Raw genomic sequence first — 17,159 nt, 5'->3', positions numbered from 1 at the left:
ACCTCAGCCTAGATTCCCACGTGCACATTCCAACGTTATTCCGGGGGTTCGGAGCCTTCACTGAATTCAATTCCTCCAGCCTGCTAGTGGACCGTGAGTGAAAAGGGGGACGTTGCGATTATTTTTACATGACCCCCCCCTCCCATGGCTCAGCGACAACACTCCCTGAAAAGGCACAACCACTCGCTGCATTTTAATGCACTGAGTCCTCCAGGGAGACCTGGGCAAGATTTTAAGTGACAGGTAATTACATAGTCTCATCTTGCGGCCCGTCAGCCATCAGAAGAGCGATAGACAGCAAATGGGGGAGAGAGTGCCTTCACATTCCAGAGACGTGACCTTCTAACTAAGAGGCTTTTAACTCCCGACTCCCAGTACGGCCCCCGGCTTTGCCACCGCACTGCACGGTGGGGAATTCATGCCAAGTGTGTGTCCAGTTGTGAGGTTTGAGATTTGTTGCGAGATTTTATTTTTAAAATAAGAATCTGCTGTCTTGTTAGTTAGTTGGAAATTATTGCAGCCACTTGTAGGGCTGATGACAACTGTAAATGTGGCGTGAGAACAGATTTTTTTTCACACAGCCAGTGGTTGGTGTCTGGAATGCGCTGCTTGGGTGTGTGGCAGAGGCAGGTTCAATCGAGGCATTCATAGAATAGAATCTAGAATCCCTACAGTGCAAAATGAGGCCATTCGGCCCATTGAGCCTGCACTGATGACAATCCCATCCAAACCCTATTCCTGTAACCCCTTGTATTTACTCTGCTAATCCCCCGTCACTAAGGTGCAATTTAACTTGGCCAATCCACCTGACCTGAACATCTTTGGACACTAGGGGCAAGTTAGCATGGCCAATCCACCTGACCTGAACATCTTTGGACATTAGGGGCAAGTTAACATGGCCAGTTAACATAACCCGCATATCTTTGGAATGTGGGAGGGAGCACCCGGAGGAAACCCACACAGACATGGGGAGAATGTGCAGACCCCACACAGACAGTCACCCAAGCTGGGAATCAGTCCCAGGTCCCTGGTGCTATGAAAGTGCAGTGCTTGCCACTGTGCCGCCCTCATTTGGGAGGGATTTAGATGATTATTTGAGTGGAAGTAACGCGCAGGGCTGTAGGGGGGGGAAGGCAGGGGAAGGCACTAAGTCATGATGCTCATTTGCAGAGCCGGTGCAGACACGATGGGCCAAACGGCCTCCTCCTTCTGCACTGTAACAATCCTGTGACTCTGTAACCAGCGGGCCGGTGGTGCCGGAGGAAGTCAAAAAGGAACCACTGAGGGTCGTGAGTGAGTCTCATCTCCTGTTGCTGGAGTTTCACAGGCCTGGGGCAGTGTTTGCTGAGAGAATGAATGGACGGCTTGCTGAAGAATGTGAATGGTTTTGTTTTTGAAAAGAAACGTGAAGAGTGACACTGCTTTCACTAGATTGGTTTTGGAAGGTCTTGCTCAGAAACATCACCCAAGGGATTTTGCTTTCAGAGGGACGGTCAACTTTCAAGCACTTGGGTAAAGGTCTGAAGTACGCCCCCACCCTTTCCCCACTGCCCACTCCCTTTTAAACAAAACCCAATCCTGTTACATGCTCGACAACGAGCGCTCCAACTCCCCAGTGTAATCGGACAGGCAGCCGTTTCTCTGCCTTCCGATTTGATCTTTCCAAGGCTACACTCCTCGTTTACGCGCTCCCACCCGACCGTCCGGCGTTGACCTCCTCTGTCTCGCTTTGACACACACGGGGTCCGCCTTGGAAGGAAACCCACCGTGCGGGCCGGGTCCCGCGTTTCGCAGGCCAGCGCGGATCCGAAATTGTTTGTTTCTCCCGCCGCTTTGTGTGGTTAAACCCCCCGTGCCGGCGGCGGTCTGGTAACAGAGTTTCAGTCAGAAAGGCAGTACAATCGGGAGGGGGGCCGCAGATGTTGTATTTGATTAATCTTGTCGCTTTTGAAGCTAATCTGCAGTTTGAGCGTTCCTCAGCGGCACAGTGAGATCAAGGGCAACAAGGCAAAACATATGCGCCAACCGACAACCTGTGACTGGGTCTGCGGAGTCCCGGCTGTCGGGACAGAGAGTGACGGATAAAAGTTTGATATTTGTACTTCCGCGGCATCGTACAAGCCCTCATTAATGCTTTGACATAAAGTCGTGGAAAATTGTGGCCCTTTGCTGAGCTGGGGAGAAGGTTATTGATTTGATGGTGAAATTCAGCATTATTCTCACTGTCTGACAGCTTGTGCTTCAGATGGATTTGTTGTGGGGGGCACTGGGAGGTCCGTTATTGATGGAAATGTGGCCACTCCAAGGCAGTTATTGAAGCACATGTTCCCTCTGCGTTGTGCACTCAAGAGATTTTTATTTCACCTCCTCTCCCCTCCAGTCACCCCGCCTTTTGCGACTGGCAGACGCTGACTTTTTGTTTTGCCATTTTTGCAAGAGTCGTGGGGCTGGGTCCCTGTAAATCATTAAGAGCCTCAGTCATTCACGTCCAGCATTGTGTAACGCTGGGGGTTAGTGAGAGCTTCGTGAAGCCCTGATCCACTGGTCATCTCAATTCCGCTCTTCAGAAAAAAAATACCACTGGCGGGAACGAGAGTTGGAAGTTGAAAGATTTTGTGAACTTTCACGGTGGCACAGTGGTTAGCACTGCTGCGTCACTGCGCCAGGGACCAGGATTCGATTCTCGGCTTGGGTCACTGTCTGCATGTTCTCTCTGTCTTGCACGAGTTTCCTCTGGGTGCTGCGGTTTCCTCCCACAGTCCGAAAATTTTGCCGGTTAGGTGCATTGGCCGGGTTAAATTCTCCCTCGGTGTACCCGAACAGGTGCCAGAGTGTGGCAACTAGGGGATTTTCACAGTAACTTCATTACAGTGTTACGTAAGCCTAGTTGTGACACTGATAATTACACTTAAATTTCATAAACTATAGCATCAAGAATTATAGAAATCCTACAGTGCAGAAGGAGGCCATTTGGCCCATTAAATCTGCACCAACAACAATCCTACCTAGGTCCTATCCTCATAACCCCACATATTTATCCTTCTAATCTGCGCATCCCAGGACACTAAGGGGCAATTTAGCATGGCCAGTGCACCTAACCTGCACATCTTTGGACTGCGGGAGGAAACCGGGGCGCACGGGGGAAACCCACGTAGACACAGGGAGAATGTGTGGAGTTTGCACAGAGAGCTACCCAAGCTGGGAATCGAACCCGGGTCCCTGGCTGTGTGAGGCAGCAGTGCTAACCACTGTGCTACTGTGCTGCCCCAATAGCAAATAGCAGAGGATGATTTGGATCCATCGACCTCTGGGCCCAGCACGCTCCTGCTATACCACTCTGCCAGTTAAACACATTCCTCAGTCTGGTACTTTGGATGGGAGACCAGAACCAGGGATCATAAATAAAGGTAGTCATCCATAAATTCAGTCAGGAATTCTAGAGAAACCCCTTTTATCCGGGGAGTGGTTAGGATATGGAGCTTAACACCCACATTACACGGATTTCAGCGGTTCAATAAGGCAACTCACTGTCACCTTCTCGACGGCAATTAGGGATGGGCAATAAATGCGGGCCTAGCCAGCGACACACACATCCCATCAATGAATTTGAAAAACCACAAGGAACATTTGAAGAGAACTTCCCCCATAGATTCACTTCTGGGTATGCAGACGGAGGGAGGAAAGAATAGAAAGGTGTGCAGATAGGGTGAGAGGGAAAGGCTATTGTGTGTGGAGTAGGAACACCAGATGGTTTTGCTGGGCTGAATGGCCTGGCTGTAAGTTGTATGTATCCAAAGTGGCTGAAAGGAGCAGATAGCAGCGAAAGATGTCCCATGAATAGTTCACGCTGGGCTCTTTATTCTGGTTTGCTGGCCATTGCTTTGCTCCTGATTGCAGGAGTGTACAATGTGTGCAAAGTAAGATCCCACGGGCACTTTGTCAGACCTTCAGGAGGTCCCAAGGTCCTTCACAACCAACGAAGCACCTTGGAAGAGCCGATATTGTGGTCCTGCTGACAAATTTGTGAAGGTCAGAGAGACCCGGGTTAAACAAATGAAACGGCAACTTGCCAGCGAGGACTTTGGACTGAAACGTGTTCACGTTTGCTTTGTGGGAGTTGTGGGTGCTCCCCTCAGTGTTGTCACCCATCCACGTCAGTGTAAAAGTAACTGAAGTCAGATTGAGTGCAATGGGAGCAGAGTGGATAAGATTTGTGTTGCTGGGTTAGTGCGGGAGCTGAATGCCTTCCAGCTGATGGCCAGAAAGCACAAATCCATCATTCACTGACCCTTTCAACCTTTGTATTTGAACAGATTTCAGGTAGAAGACATCAAACGATCGGGTTTTCTCTCTCTCTCTCTGCTCCTCCTCTCCACACCCTCCCCCCAACAACCCCACTTTCTGCTGATGTGTCCTGTCAGTTGTTGTCCTCACCTTCTGCTGACGGTGTGCATTGTAGAAGCTGCGACATTGCACTGTATCGAGCGCCTGTCATGGTGTGTGAGAGCCTGGCTGAGGTGCGGAGGGCAATTGGAGCATCACAGCTGAGCCCAATTCTTCTCCCTGTTTAGAGCCATGCCTCCAGTGACTCCAAACAGGCTATTAGTGTCCCCCTGGGCAGTAATAGCCCATCAGCAATTGATAGTGTCAGGGTGGTTTACAACATGGAACAGGCCCTTCGGCCCAACTTGTTCATCCCACCCTTTTTTAGTCCCAATTGACTGCATTTGGCCTATATCCCTCTGTATCCATCTTACCCATGTAGTTATCTCAATGCTTTTTAAAAGACAAAATTGTACCCGCCATGACTCAGCTTGTAACTCTCTCCTCTGAATCACCAGATTCTGGGTATCAGGTCCTACTCTCAAGAACTTGAGTGCAAGTATCAAGACTGACACTCCAGTGCAGTACTGAGCGAATGCTACATTGGAAGTGCTGGCTTTTAGGTTAGAAGCCCTGCCTGTCTGCTTGAGTAGGTGTAAAGGATGCTATGGCTCTGTTTTGAAGAGGAACAGGGGTATTCACTCTGGCCAATGTTTAGCCCTCCACCATCTGAAAAAAAATGATTTGTTCATCGTCAGGGAGCGGCACAGTGGTTAGCACTGCTGCCTCACAGCGCCAGGGACCCAGGTTCGATTCCTGGCCTCGGGTCACTGTCTGTGTGGAGTTTGCACATTCTCCCCAGGAGCTCCCGTTTCCTCCCACACTCCAAAGATGTGCGGGTTAGGTGGATTGGCCATGCTAAATTGCCCCCTTAGTATCAGGGGGATTAGTAGGGTAATTACGTGGGGTTGCAGCAATGGGGCCTGGGTGGGATTGTTGTCGGTGGGCGGAATGGCCTCCTTGTGCACTGCAGTGTTTCTATGACTCTATGACATTTCCCCCGAGCTTGTGGGATCTTGTTACGTTACAACCATATTACAACACTTGAAACAGAGAAGTCAGTGGCACTTGGAGACGTTCAGTGGCTGTGAGAAGCACTACATGTGAATGCAAACCTTTCTTCCTTGTACAACATGTTGAGGATGCAAAGGAGTGTGTACACCAAGCCAGAAAAATGGAGTAGTCCGTACACAACATCAAGCTGTCAGAAGGCAGGGTTTACTGAGCTGGTTACCCACTGGAAAATCACCCCAGAGAGTCCATTCTTGAGGCATGGAGGGGCTGGACAGAATTCCAGTTGGCTATTCCACCAGCCAGATCAATCCTCCCCAACAGCGAACCAAACAAATGCACTATTCTGCTGAGGTTACAATGTCATAGGAACAAGAGCAAACCCATTCATCTAATCATCTACCTCAATGTCACTTTTCCAATCTATCCCCTCATCCCTTTACGTAACGAGTGTCCGGAAATCTATCGGTGTACATGTTAATAACTGAGCTTCCACATCCCTCTGGGGTAAAGAATTCCAAAGATTCACCACCCTCTGGGTTAAACAATTCCTCCTCATCTTGGTTTTAAGTGAACTCCGCCCCTTATTTTGAGACTGTCTCCCTGATTCTAGACTCAGCAGCCAGGGGAAGTATCTTATCAACACCTGTCAGAATTTTCAATGAGGTCGCTCCTCGTGCTTCGGAATGCTGGGGACCACAGAACCAGTCCTCTCAATCTCTCCACATGAGACGTTCCCGCCGTCCCAGGGAACAATCCGTTGAAGATCTGTTGCACTGCCTCAGTGGCAAGAATGTACCTCGTTTGGGGGCCAAGACTGTAACAGTACTCCAAGGTATGGCCTCACCAAGGTCTGTACAACTCTGCAAGACATCCTGCATCTATTGTGACCTCCGAGTACCAGAAAACTCCGCGTTCTCTGCCAGTCTGTGTAAAAGATGTAAGCAGAAATCCACAGGAAAGTTTAAAGTTTATTTATTAGTGTCACAAGTAGGCCTACATTAACACTGCAATGAAGTCACTATGAAAATCCCCTAGTCATAAGAACATAAGAAATAGGAGCAGGAGTAGGCCATCTAGCCCTTTGAGCCTGCCCCACCATTCAGTAAGATCATGGCTGATCTGAAGTGGATCAGTTCCACATTCCCACCCTCTCCCCACAACCCTTAATTCCCTTGTCTGTCAAAAACCTATCTACCCGTGACTTAAATATATTTAGTGAGGCAGCCTCCACCACTTCAACGGGCAGAGAATTCCGGAGATTCACCACCCTTTGAGTGAAGAAGTTCCTCCTCAACTCCGTTCTAAACTGCCCCCCGCCTCCTTATCTTGAGGCTGTGCCCTCTAGTACTGCTATCCTTTCTGAGCAGGAAGAATCTCTCTACCTCTACCCTATCCATCCCTTTCATTATCTTATACGTCTCTATAAGATCCCCCCTCATCCTTCTAAACTCCAACGAGTACAGACCCAGCCTATTTAGTCTCTCTCCATAGTCCAACCCCCTCATCTCCGGTATCAGCCTAGTGAACCTCCTCTAGTCGCCACACTTCAGCACCTATTTGGGTACACTGAGGGTGAATTTAGCATGACCAATGCACCTAACCAGCTCATCTGTCAGACTGTGGGAGGAAATCGGAGCACACGGAGGAAACCCATGCAGACGTGGGAAGAACGTGCAGACACCACACAGACAGTGTTCCAAGCTGGGAATCGAACTCGGGTCTCTGGCTCTGTGAGGCAGCAGTGCTAACCATTGTGCCACTGTGCACTATTACAAAGAAGGGCTGGGGATTTCTCCACTGTGTCCCCATTAATATTGACCCCCTCAGCCAAGATGGTTGAAAAACAAAAATCCTGGTCATTATCAGATTTACGTTTGTGAGAGCTTTGTGTGTGCCAGCTAGCTACCACATTTCCTACATTATCCTGTTTAGCGAAGGTTCCCCTTTTCTCTCAATAATGTCCACCTTTGATTTTATTCATTTATGGGACATGGGCATCAGTAGCCAGCAGTTATTACCCATCCCTAGTTGCCCGAGGACTGCTGAGAGTCAACCACATTGCTGTGGCTCTGGAGTCACATGTAGGCCAGACCAGGTTAAGGATGGCAGATTTCCTTCTCTAAAGGACATTAGTGAACCAGGTGGATTTTTCTGACAATGGTTTCATGGTCACCAGTAGATTCTTAATTCCAGATATTTTATTGAATTCAAATTCCACCATCTGCAGTGGCGGGATTTGAACCCCGGTCCCCAGAACATTAGTTGAGTTTCTGAATTGATAGTCTAGCGATAATACCACTCGGCCGTCGCCTCCCCACGAGGGAGCCAGATGGGGGCCACAGTTTAATGGCTCATAAAAACGTGACACTGTCAGCAGTGCAGCACTCCCTCTGTACCATCAGTGGGGTGTTAGCTGGCATTATAGGCTCAGACCCCCAGGGTGGGGATTAAACCAACAAGTTTCTGACTCCCAGGTTGAAAGTGCTACCCACTGAGCTACAGCTGACATCTTCAACTTGTAGTTTTGATTGCTGGCTTGGAAATATCTGCATCTTGCTCTAGATTGGCAGCTCCTAGAGATATTACCGATCGGAGGTTGAAATTATGCTCAACGTTCACAGGTTTTGCTTGCATCTGCTTTCATCAACCGTGTTGCCAAATCCAAAATGGACAGCTCTCGTTTGTGCTAGCTAACTTCAAGATCAAATCACGTCAACTTGTATTTGTATGTTCTACTTTCACCGAAAGAGTGGCAAATGTGCAATGTTTCACTAGTACCAAGTGTAGTTGAAGCCAAATTACTGCCTGATTTCAAGAAGAAATTAGATATAGCTCTTGGGGTTAGAGAGATCAAGGGATACTGGGGGGCAGGTGGGATCAGGGTATTGAATTCGATGATGAGCCATGATGATCATGAATGGCGGAGCTGGCTTGAGGGCCGAATGGCCTCCTCCCACTTCTAGTTTCCATGTTTTTATCTGTGGTTCTATGTAGCGCCCTTATTGAAGCTGAATGCCCCAAAAGACCCCACGTGATCGTGATGAAACAAAACTTAGATTGGATCACATATAGAAATATTAGGGCAAATGGTCACAAACTCGGAAGGTGCAGAGAAATTGAGGGAGGAAATTCCCAAGTTTAGGCCCTTGGCAACTCGGGGGGGGGGGGGGGGGGGGGGCGGGGGGGCGGGGGGGCGGGGGAGGTGGTTTAAAAATAGGGATGTGCAAATATCCAGATTTGGAGCCACAAAGCTCTCAGCTTACAGGGCAGCAGGGTGGCACAGTGGTTAGTGCTGCTGCCTCACAGCACCAGGGACCCGGGTTTGATTCCGGCCATGGGTCACTATCTAAGTTTATTTATTAGTGTCACAAGTAGGCTTACATTAACACCGCACTGATATTACTGTGAATATCCCCTAGATGCCACATTCTGGCACCTGTTTGGGTACACTGAGGGAGAATTTAGCATGGCTAAAGAATCTAACCAGCACGTCTTTCGGACTGTGGGAGGAAACTGGAGCACCCGGAGGAAACCCACACTGACACGGGGGGAAGGTGCAAATTCCACACAGTGACCCAAGTTGGGAATTGAACCCGTGCCCTTGGCGCTGTGAGGCAGCAGTGCTAACCACTGTGTCACCGTGCTGCACAGTCTGCACGTTCTCCCCATGTCTGCATGGGTTTCCTCCGGATGCTCCGATTTTCTCCCACAGTCCGAAAGACGTGCTGGTTAGGTGCATTGGCCGTGCTAAATTCTCCCTCGGTGTACCCAAACAGGCGCCGGAGCGTGGCGACTAGGGTATTTTCACAATTATTTCATGACAGTGCAAATGTAAGCCTTACTTGTGAGAATAATAAATAAATTTAAACTTGAATATAAAGCTGGATTGGGAAAGGGAACCCACTGCTCCCTCTTATGTCTGAAGTGTGACATTAAAGTTGAAACAGCAAACACGGTGGAAGTGTTGGCAGGTCAGTCAGCATCCGGGGGGGGCAAGAGAGAAATGCAGGCAGGTTGACGCTCCAGATGTTGGTGACACGCTGTGTGAACAGCAGCATTGCTGCAGATGTGTTTGCCTCCGCACTGCTGGGCCTCAAACTGCAGCCCAGCATCGATGTTGTTGTCCTTCTGTAACTGCGAGCCCAGGGGCTGTAATCACTGAGGGACGTTGCTCCCCCTCTCAGTGTCTGGAACATGCACTCGATCGCAGCGGGACCTCACAAAGAGTTAAACCTCCGAGTTGGTAGGAGTTGCGTTTAATATTTAACAGGGAACTATTGGTGCAAGCACAGGAACGTGTTGCCCAGGCTTTTCCAAACAAATATTTGAAATCATTTGGGAGTTGTTGACTTTGCTAATCCACGGTTTCTTTGCATTGTTGTTTTGCAGCCACGGAGAGGATATTCTGACTTGGAAGAATTCTTTGTCGATTTGCAACACCTGCGGTGCCTACTGTCCTCAGGCGTTCCAGGCAGGTGAGTTATGTATGACTGGATTCTTCTCCTTTACCATCCCCCACCCCACCCATAATTAATGTGATCGGATTTGCAAATTGGATTGACTAAGCGGTGAGTTTGAAAGTGGGCCTCCCACTGACAGAACGGATGATTTAAACGTTATCTCTGTTCAGGCTTGTTGTCGCTTTCATCCAGAAGGAATGTTGAACCCAGCAGTCGTGGCTTCCATTAGTTGAGAAGGTCTGCTTGCCTTGCGTGTGTGTGTGTGTGCGCGCATTTCTAGAAATGTGTTCGTGTTGTTTTAATGCAAGAATAAGAATTTACTTTTGTGTGCCTTGTGCTGCCAAAATTCACCCTTGACTCTGACAGTGAGTGATGGCCAGCCGTGTGAGGGAGAGGCTGTTTATGATGCCAGGTTCAGGCTCTGAAATGTTGGAAGTCAGGAATGGGGTTAACCAACAGAGGCCTTGTCCATGTGAACTTATCCGGCTGTGTCACTCATTCAGAAGAAGCCTTAACTTCCTGATTAAAGGAAGAGGAGATGCATTGAAGAGTGCCTCCAATCACTTTGATAACTGAGAGATTGTCCCCAGTATACGGAAGTGGTCATGTGTCTTTGGAGCCTGGCTAACTGAAGTTATATAGGGCTGTGAGGTGGTGGATGATGAAAGAGGCTGGTAGCCTGGCCTCTGTGCCAGTCTTCAGGTAATTGAACATAAGAACATAAGAAATAGGAGCAGGAGTAGGCCATCTAGCCCTTCGAGCCTGCCCCGCCATTCAATAAGATCATGGCTGATCTGTTGTGGCTCAGTTCCACTTTCCCACCCTCTCCCCATAACCCTTAATCCCCTCTCTTATCAAGAACCCATCAACCCGCTTCTTAAAAATATTTAGCGAGGCAGCCTCCACCACTTCAACGGGCAGAGAATTCCAGAGATTCACCACCCTTTGAGTGAAGAAGTTCCTCCTCAACTCCGTTCTAAACTGCCTCCCCTTTATCTTGAGGCTGTGCCCCCTGGTCCTACTGTCTTTTTTGAGCGGGAAGAGTCTCTCCACCTCTATCCTATCCATCCCATTCATCATCTTATACGTCTCAATGAGATCTCCCCTCATTCTTCTAAACTCTAACGAGTACAAGCCTAGTTTATTCAGCCTCTCCTCATAGCTCAATCCCCTCAACTCCGGTATCAGCCTAGTAAACCTCCTCTGCACTCCCTCCAGGGCCAAAATATCCTTGCGCAGGTGCGGCGCCCAAAACTGCACACAGTACTCCAGCTGCGGCCTCACCAGTGCCCTATACAGCTGCAGCAAGACCTCCCTACTTTTATATTCAATCCCCCTCGCTATGAAGGCCAGCATCCCATTCGCCTTCCTGACCACCTGCTGCACCTGCAAGCTGGGTTTTTGCGACTCATGCACAAGGACCCCGAGGTCCCTCTGCACCGTCGCCTGCTGCAGTTTTTTGCCACGTAAGTAATAGTCCTTCCTACCATTATTCCTACCAAAGTGGACCACCTTTTTTTTGCGCCTGCCTTTGGAATTATTTTCTGTCCTGGGGTTTGAGAGTGGGCCAGCATTCATTGCCCATCCTGAATTGCCCTTGAGAACATGTTTTTTCCACCTTTTTGAACTCCTGCAGTGCGGTTAACTTGTGTGGGGTTCCAGGTTTTTGAGCAGTGACAATGAGACACTACAGTCCCCAAGTCAGTACGGTGTGTTGCTTGGGAACTTGGAGTTGGTGGCATTCCCATGCATCTGCTGCCCTTGTCCTTCCAGATGGTAGAAGTCATTTGTGGGTTTGGAAGGTGCTGTTTAAGGAACAATAGTGAGTTCCTGCAGTGCATCTTGTAGATGAATACGCACTGCTGCCATTGTGAATCTGTGAAAGATGGATTGAATTGTGAAGGTGGTGGATGAGGTGCCAGTCAAGCGGGGCTGATTTGTCCTGGATGGTGTCGAGCTTCTTGAGTGTTGTTGGAGCTGCAGGCAAGTGGGGAGAATTCCATCGCACTCCTGACCTGTGAAGTGATCAGTTATATCCATGTCTCTGACAGGAGGGAATATTAATAACCAAATGAAGGAAGATTTTAGTTTCAACTCTGTCAGAAATCCCCCAGGGAGGGGTGCGGGTGTGGGCAGCGTAACAGCACTGAAAATTTTCTGTACAAGTTCTTCAATGTAACTAAAAGAAGGGAAAAGCCCCATCTCAGCCTTAAATATATCAAATAAGAAACTTGTATGTAATTTTCCTTTTCCCTGGTTTGTGACTTTTTGCGCACTTTCTTATCTTTGATGTTGACATTTAAGATTCAGCGAGTTGTCTCCAATCACTCGGGGTCCCTGCACTTTAAACTGGAAACACGTTTTCGATGCTGATAGATATTGATGGCTGAACGCAAACTGTTTGCTGCAGTGTGATGGTAAATGGAAGAGACAGATTGCCCGCGATTGGCATCTACTGCTGTGCATTCTGTGAGCTGCATGCAGACGCCTGGATTCTGATCATCTGTTCAGTAAAGCAACTACCTTTACTCCCCAGCTAAAATGCTGCTCTGTGCAGTTCACGTTTGTTTAGGAAGAAACCTCCAGTAGATTTATCGGGTTGTACGCAATGATATGTGATATCGGGGAGTACGCACTGAATATTGCTGGATGTGATGGTTAGACTGGGTCAGATCTATGGAAGACATAAACCTGAGAGTGTGTTAAGGAAAGCATTTATTTGGGTCATGATGAAGAAACAGGAATATTTGTCCAAGTCTGGATGTGGGTGACCGGGAATAGGAAGTTAAATTTGATGATATTCTTCCTAGGCCAAGATTTACTAGGATGCTACCGGGACTTGATGGTTTGAGTTATAAGGAGAGGTTGGATAGACTGGGACATTTTTCTCTGGAGCATAGAAGGCTGAGGGATGATCTTATAGAGGTCTAGAGGGGCATAGGTCGGCTAGATAGTTAATATCTTTTCCCAAAGATAGGGGAGTCTAAAATTAGAGGACTGAGTTTATCCTGAGAGGGGAGAGACACAAAAGAGTCCAAGGGGGCAATTTTTTCAGAGGGTGGTGAGTGTCTGAACAAGCTGCCAGAGGTAGTAGTAGAGGCAGGTGCAATTTTGTCTTTTAAAAAGCATTCAGATTGTTACATGGGTAAGATGGGTATAGAGGGATATGGGCCAAATGTGGGCAGCTGGGTTTAGCTTAGTAGTTAAAAATTGGGCAGCATGGACAAGTTGGGCTGAAGTGCGTGCTTCCATGCTGTAAACCTCTTTGACCAAGATTTCTTTCTCTGTCTACATGGTGACAGCAGGGTAGCCTGTCGCTTCTCTCATATGTTGCTTGTGGGGCCTTGCTGTGTATGAATTGGTTGCCAGTACAACAGCGATGGTCGGTGATGAAGCACTTGGGGTAACCGTGTGAGGATATGGAATGTGTTGCACTGATACGGCTCTTACCTTGCTGGTGATTTTGCATTCTGATGTAATGTACTGATGTCCCAAACGTTCCTCCTGTATAGTCAGCCTGGGAAACAAATGTGGCTTTGATTTGATTTATTATTGTCACATGTATTGGGATGCAGTGAAAAGTATTGTTTCTTGTGCGCTATACAGACAAAGTGTATTGTTCATTGAGTGCATAGGAGAGAAGGAAAGGAGAGAGTGTAGAATGTAGTGTTACAGTCATAGCGAGGGTGTAGAGAAAGATCAACTCAATGCAGGTAGATCCGTTTAAAAGTCTGACAGCAGCAGGGAAGAAGCTGGTCTTGAGTTGGTTGGTACATGGCCTCAGACTTTTGTATCTTTTTCCTGATGGAAGGAGGTGGAAGAGAGAATGTCCGTGGTCCTTGATTATACTGGCTGCTTTTCCTGATGTGGGTATGCCGGCGTTGGACTGGCGTAAACACAGTAAAAAGTCTGACAACACCAGGTTTTAGTCCAACCTATTTATTTGATAATATTCTCACTAGCTTTCGAGGGGACAGCCTCTTCGTCAGGTGAATGGGACTCTCCATTCACCTGACGAAGAGGCTGTCCCCTCGAAAGCTAGTGAGAATATTATCAAATAAATAGGTTGGACTAAAACCTGGTGTTGTCAGACTTTTTACTGCTTTTCCTGAGACAGTGGGAAGTGTAGACAGACTTGATGGATGGGAGGTTGGTTTGTACGATGGGAATGAGCTACGTTCAAGACCTTTTGTAGTTTCTTGCAGTCTTGGGTAGAGCAGGAGCCGTACCAAACTGTGGTACAACCAGAAAGAATGCTTTCTTTGCATCTGTAAAAGTTGGTGAGAGTCAATTGGTTTTGTTGTGGGAGAGCTGGGTTTGTGTTGCAAAACATTGTTTGGACTCTGGCTCCTTCTGAAGGCGGCTGTGGACAGCAGGACAACTATATCCCTAACAGTGGTTAGTGGTAATGGCGTGAATTAAAAGCTCTTCCAGCAGATATCCCTGGCTGGGATCACAATGATAATTACAGGGCTGGGACCACAACCTCAGCAGAGTCTGAGCTCTAACCTTACATTAAAAACTGAGCTTGATTGAGCTGTCCCCTGGATATTGGTGTAGCAGTGCCCTGTGACAGAGAGGAAGGGGGTTACCTACAGCTGCTGATCCCTACCCAGTAACAGTAACCCATCTACCAAGAGGGGAGGCAGTGGTGTAGTGGTAATGTCATTGGGCTGGTAATACAGAGGCCCAGGATTATGGTCCGGGACAGGTGTTCAAATCCCAGCATGGTAGCTGGGGGAAATTAAATTAATAAATCTGGAATGGACATTTCTCTCAGTAATGGTGACTGTGAAATGATCACCCATTGTAATCTCCTTTGGGGAAGGGAATCTGCCATCCTCTCACCTGGTCTGGTCTCCATGTGACTCTAGACTCTCAGCAATGTAGTTGATTCTGAATAGCTCTCTGAGAGTGGTCTAGAAAACCACTCCACCCACCTGATGAAGGAACAGTGCTCCAAAAGCTGGTGATCCAAATAAACCTGTTGGACCTTGACCTGATGTTGTGAGATTTCTTGCTGCGCCCTCCCCAGTCCAATGCCGGCATCTCCACACCACTCAGTTAGGGGTGAGCAACACCGGGTTTCGCCACTTGTCACCCACGTCCCGCAGAATTTAAAAAAAAGGGTTCAGAGTACATTCCTGCAGCAGAGGGCAACTGAAGGCTGCTTCACCCTGAACTCACTCGGATACAATTCTATGAGTACAGAGACCCACAGAGAACGGTCTGTCCACCCTTTTGAATGGGTGAGGAGATGTTAAAACCAAAGGGGTAAATGAGGAAGGAGAGAATGGAAGAAACATAACTTGAAAGAGTGGATTGCTGACAACCTTTACTATCTCAGTTGGGACCAGGTCACTGGTTATTGGGCAACTGGCAAGGCCAGTCCAGTGGTTGGAAGTTGATCCGATCAGATAATTATTTTTTAAAATCTAACCCAGTGACTTGACACTGCGGTCGGACCTATTGCGTGTTGGCACACAACCATGTAACTGTGTATTAACTTTCAAAAGACAGTGTGGGTGACCTAACTTTTTCCTGTTGTGAAAGACTGGTTATTATTGTGGCTGACGAGACTTAGATGTGAGCTGCAGTGTGCGTAATGTGCTGATGAGACAGCAGATCCAATGACACAGATATGAGGGCGGCACGGTGGCGCAGTGGTTAGCACTGCAGCCTCACAGCGCCAGGGACCCGGGTTCGATTCCCTGCCTCGAATCACTTTGTGTGTGAGGTCTGTACCTTCTCCCTGTGTCTGCCTGAGTTTCCTCCGGGTGCTCCGGTTTCCTCCCACAGATGTGTGGGATAAGTTGATTGGCCATGCTAAATTGCCCCTGGATGCATAGGTCAGAGGCATTAACGGGGTAAATGTGTAGGGTGATGGGGATGGTGCCTGGGTGGGATTGTTGTCGATGCAGGCCTGATGGGCTAAGTGGCCTCCTTCTGCAGTGTGGGGATTCTATGATAATTTTGATGATTCCCACCCTGAGATCTTCTACAGATCCTTGAGGGTCTGTCACTTGTTTGAGAACTCATTCTCTGAGGTCCAAGCCACAGTTTGTGCCCACAGTTGAAACTAGTTATTTTTAGTATAATCGTTGGAACTTTACGCAGTGGATCTTTGGGGTCAAGTATTATCACCACAACTGGAGATGTAGTATTAGACAAAGTAAGGGGGCTAAAGGCAGTTAAGTCTCCTGGCCCTGATGGCTTGCATCTTGGGATCCTAAAAGAAGTAAAGTTGAAGTTTATTCATTAGTTACAAGTAGGCTTACACTACAATGAAGTTACTGTGAAAATCCCCGAGTCGCCACACTCTGGCTTCTGTTTGGGTACATTGATGGCCAATCCACCTAACCAGCACTTCTTTCTTTGGACTGTTTGAGGAAACTGGAGAACCCGGAGGAAACCCACGTAGACACGGGGAGAATGTGCAGACTGCACAGGCAGTGTGTGGCAGCCAGGAATTGAACCCGGGTCCCTGGCACTGTGAGTCAGCAGTGCTAACCACTATGCCACCCTGATGTCCAGTAGCTGCAGAAATAGTGGATGCATTAGTTATAATTGTCCAAAAAAAAGTACTAGAGGATTGGAAAACTGCCAATGTGACACCCCTGTTCGAAAAGGGAGAGAGGCAAAAAGCAGGTAGCTATCGGCTGATTAGCCTAACATCTTTTGTTGGAAAAACGTTGGAATCAATTATTAAAGAAGTAATAGCAGCATCTTTGGAAAATCTGGCTTCATGAAAGGGAAATTTTGTCAAACTAGTTTGAGTTTTTCAAGGACGTCTCAGAGTGGATAGAGGGGAATGGGTGGATGTGCTGTATTTGGACTTCCAGAAGGTGTTTGACAAGATACTCACAAAAGGTTAAGTCATAAGATAAGAACCCATGGTGTTGGAGGTAGTATATTAACGTGGATAGAGAATTGGCTAATGGGCAGTAAACAGTAGGTGGGGGTAAGGGGATCTCTTTTCAGGTTGGTGACCAGTGCTGGGACCCCAGCTGTTTTACAGTATATATTAATGACTTGGAGGAAGGAGGTGAATGTATTGGATCCAAATTTGCTGACAACACAAAATAGGTGGAAAGGCAAGTGGCGAGAGGGAAACAAACAGTTTACAAAGAGATATTGAAAGGTTAAATAAGTGGACAAAAAGTTAGCTAATAGAGTATAATATGGCAAAACGTGAAGTTGTTCATTTTGGAAAGGAGAACAAAAGAACAGGGTATTATTTAAATGGAGAAGAACTGCAGAACGCTGCAGCACAAAGAGACTTGGGGGTACTTGTGTGCAAAA

The 17,159-nt window shown here is 47.8% G+C and overlaps 1 long non-coding RNA gene across 4 annotated transcripts in view; it reads left to right on the top strand.

Moving 5' to 3' along the window:
- Nucleotides 1–17,159, top strand: part of LOC145360493 (uncharacterized) — a 400,843-nt gene that overhangs the window by 293,871 nt on the left and 89,813 nt on the right. For all 4 annotated transcript variants that reach the window (XR_013889726.1, XR_013889728.1, XR_013889725.1 and 1 more), the window contains exon 5: nt 9,787–9,872. This is a non-coding gene — a long non-coding RNA (uncharacterized LOC145360493). The remainder of the gene's footprint in view (nt 1–9,786; nt 9,873–17,159) is intronic.

This window comes from Carcharhinus amblyrhynchos, chromosome 31, assembly GCF_965287045.1.
Source record: "Carcharhinus amblyrhynchos chromosome 31, sCarAmb.v2.hapA, whole genome shotgun sequence".
Lineage (NCBI taxonomy): Eukaryota > Metazoa > Chordata > Chondrichthyes > Carcharhiniformes > Carcharhinidae > Carcharhinus > Carcharhinus amblyrhynchos.
This window is presented reverse-complemented; position numbering and strand designations above follow the sequence as displayed.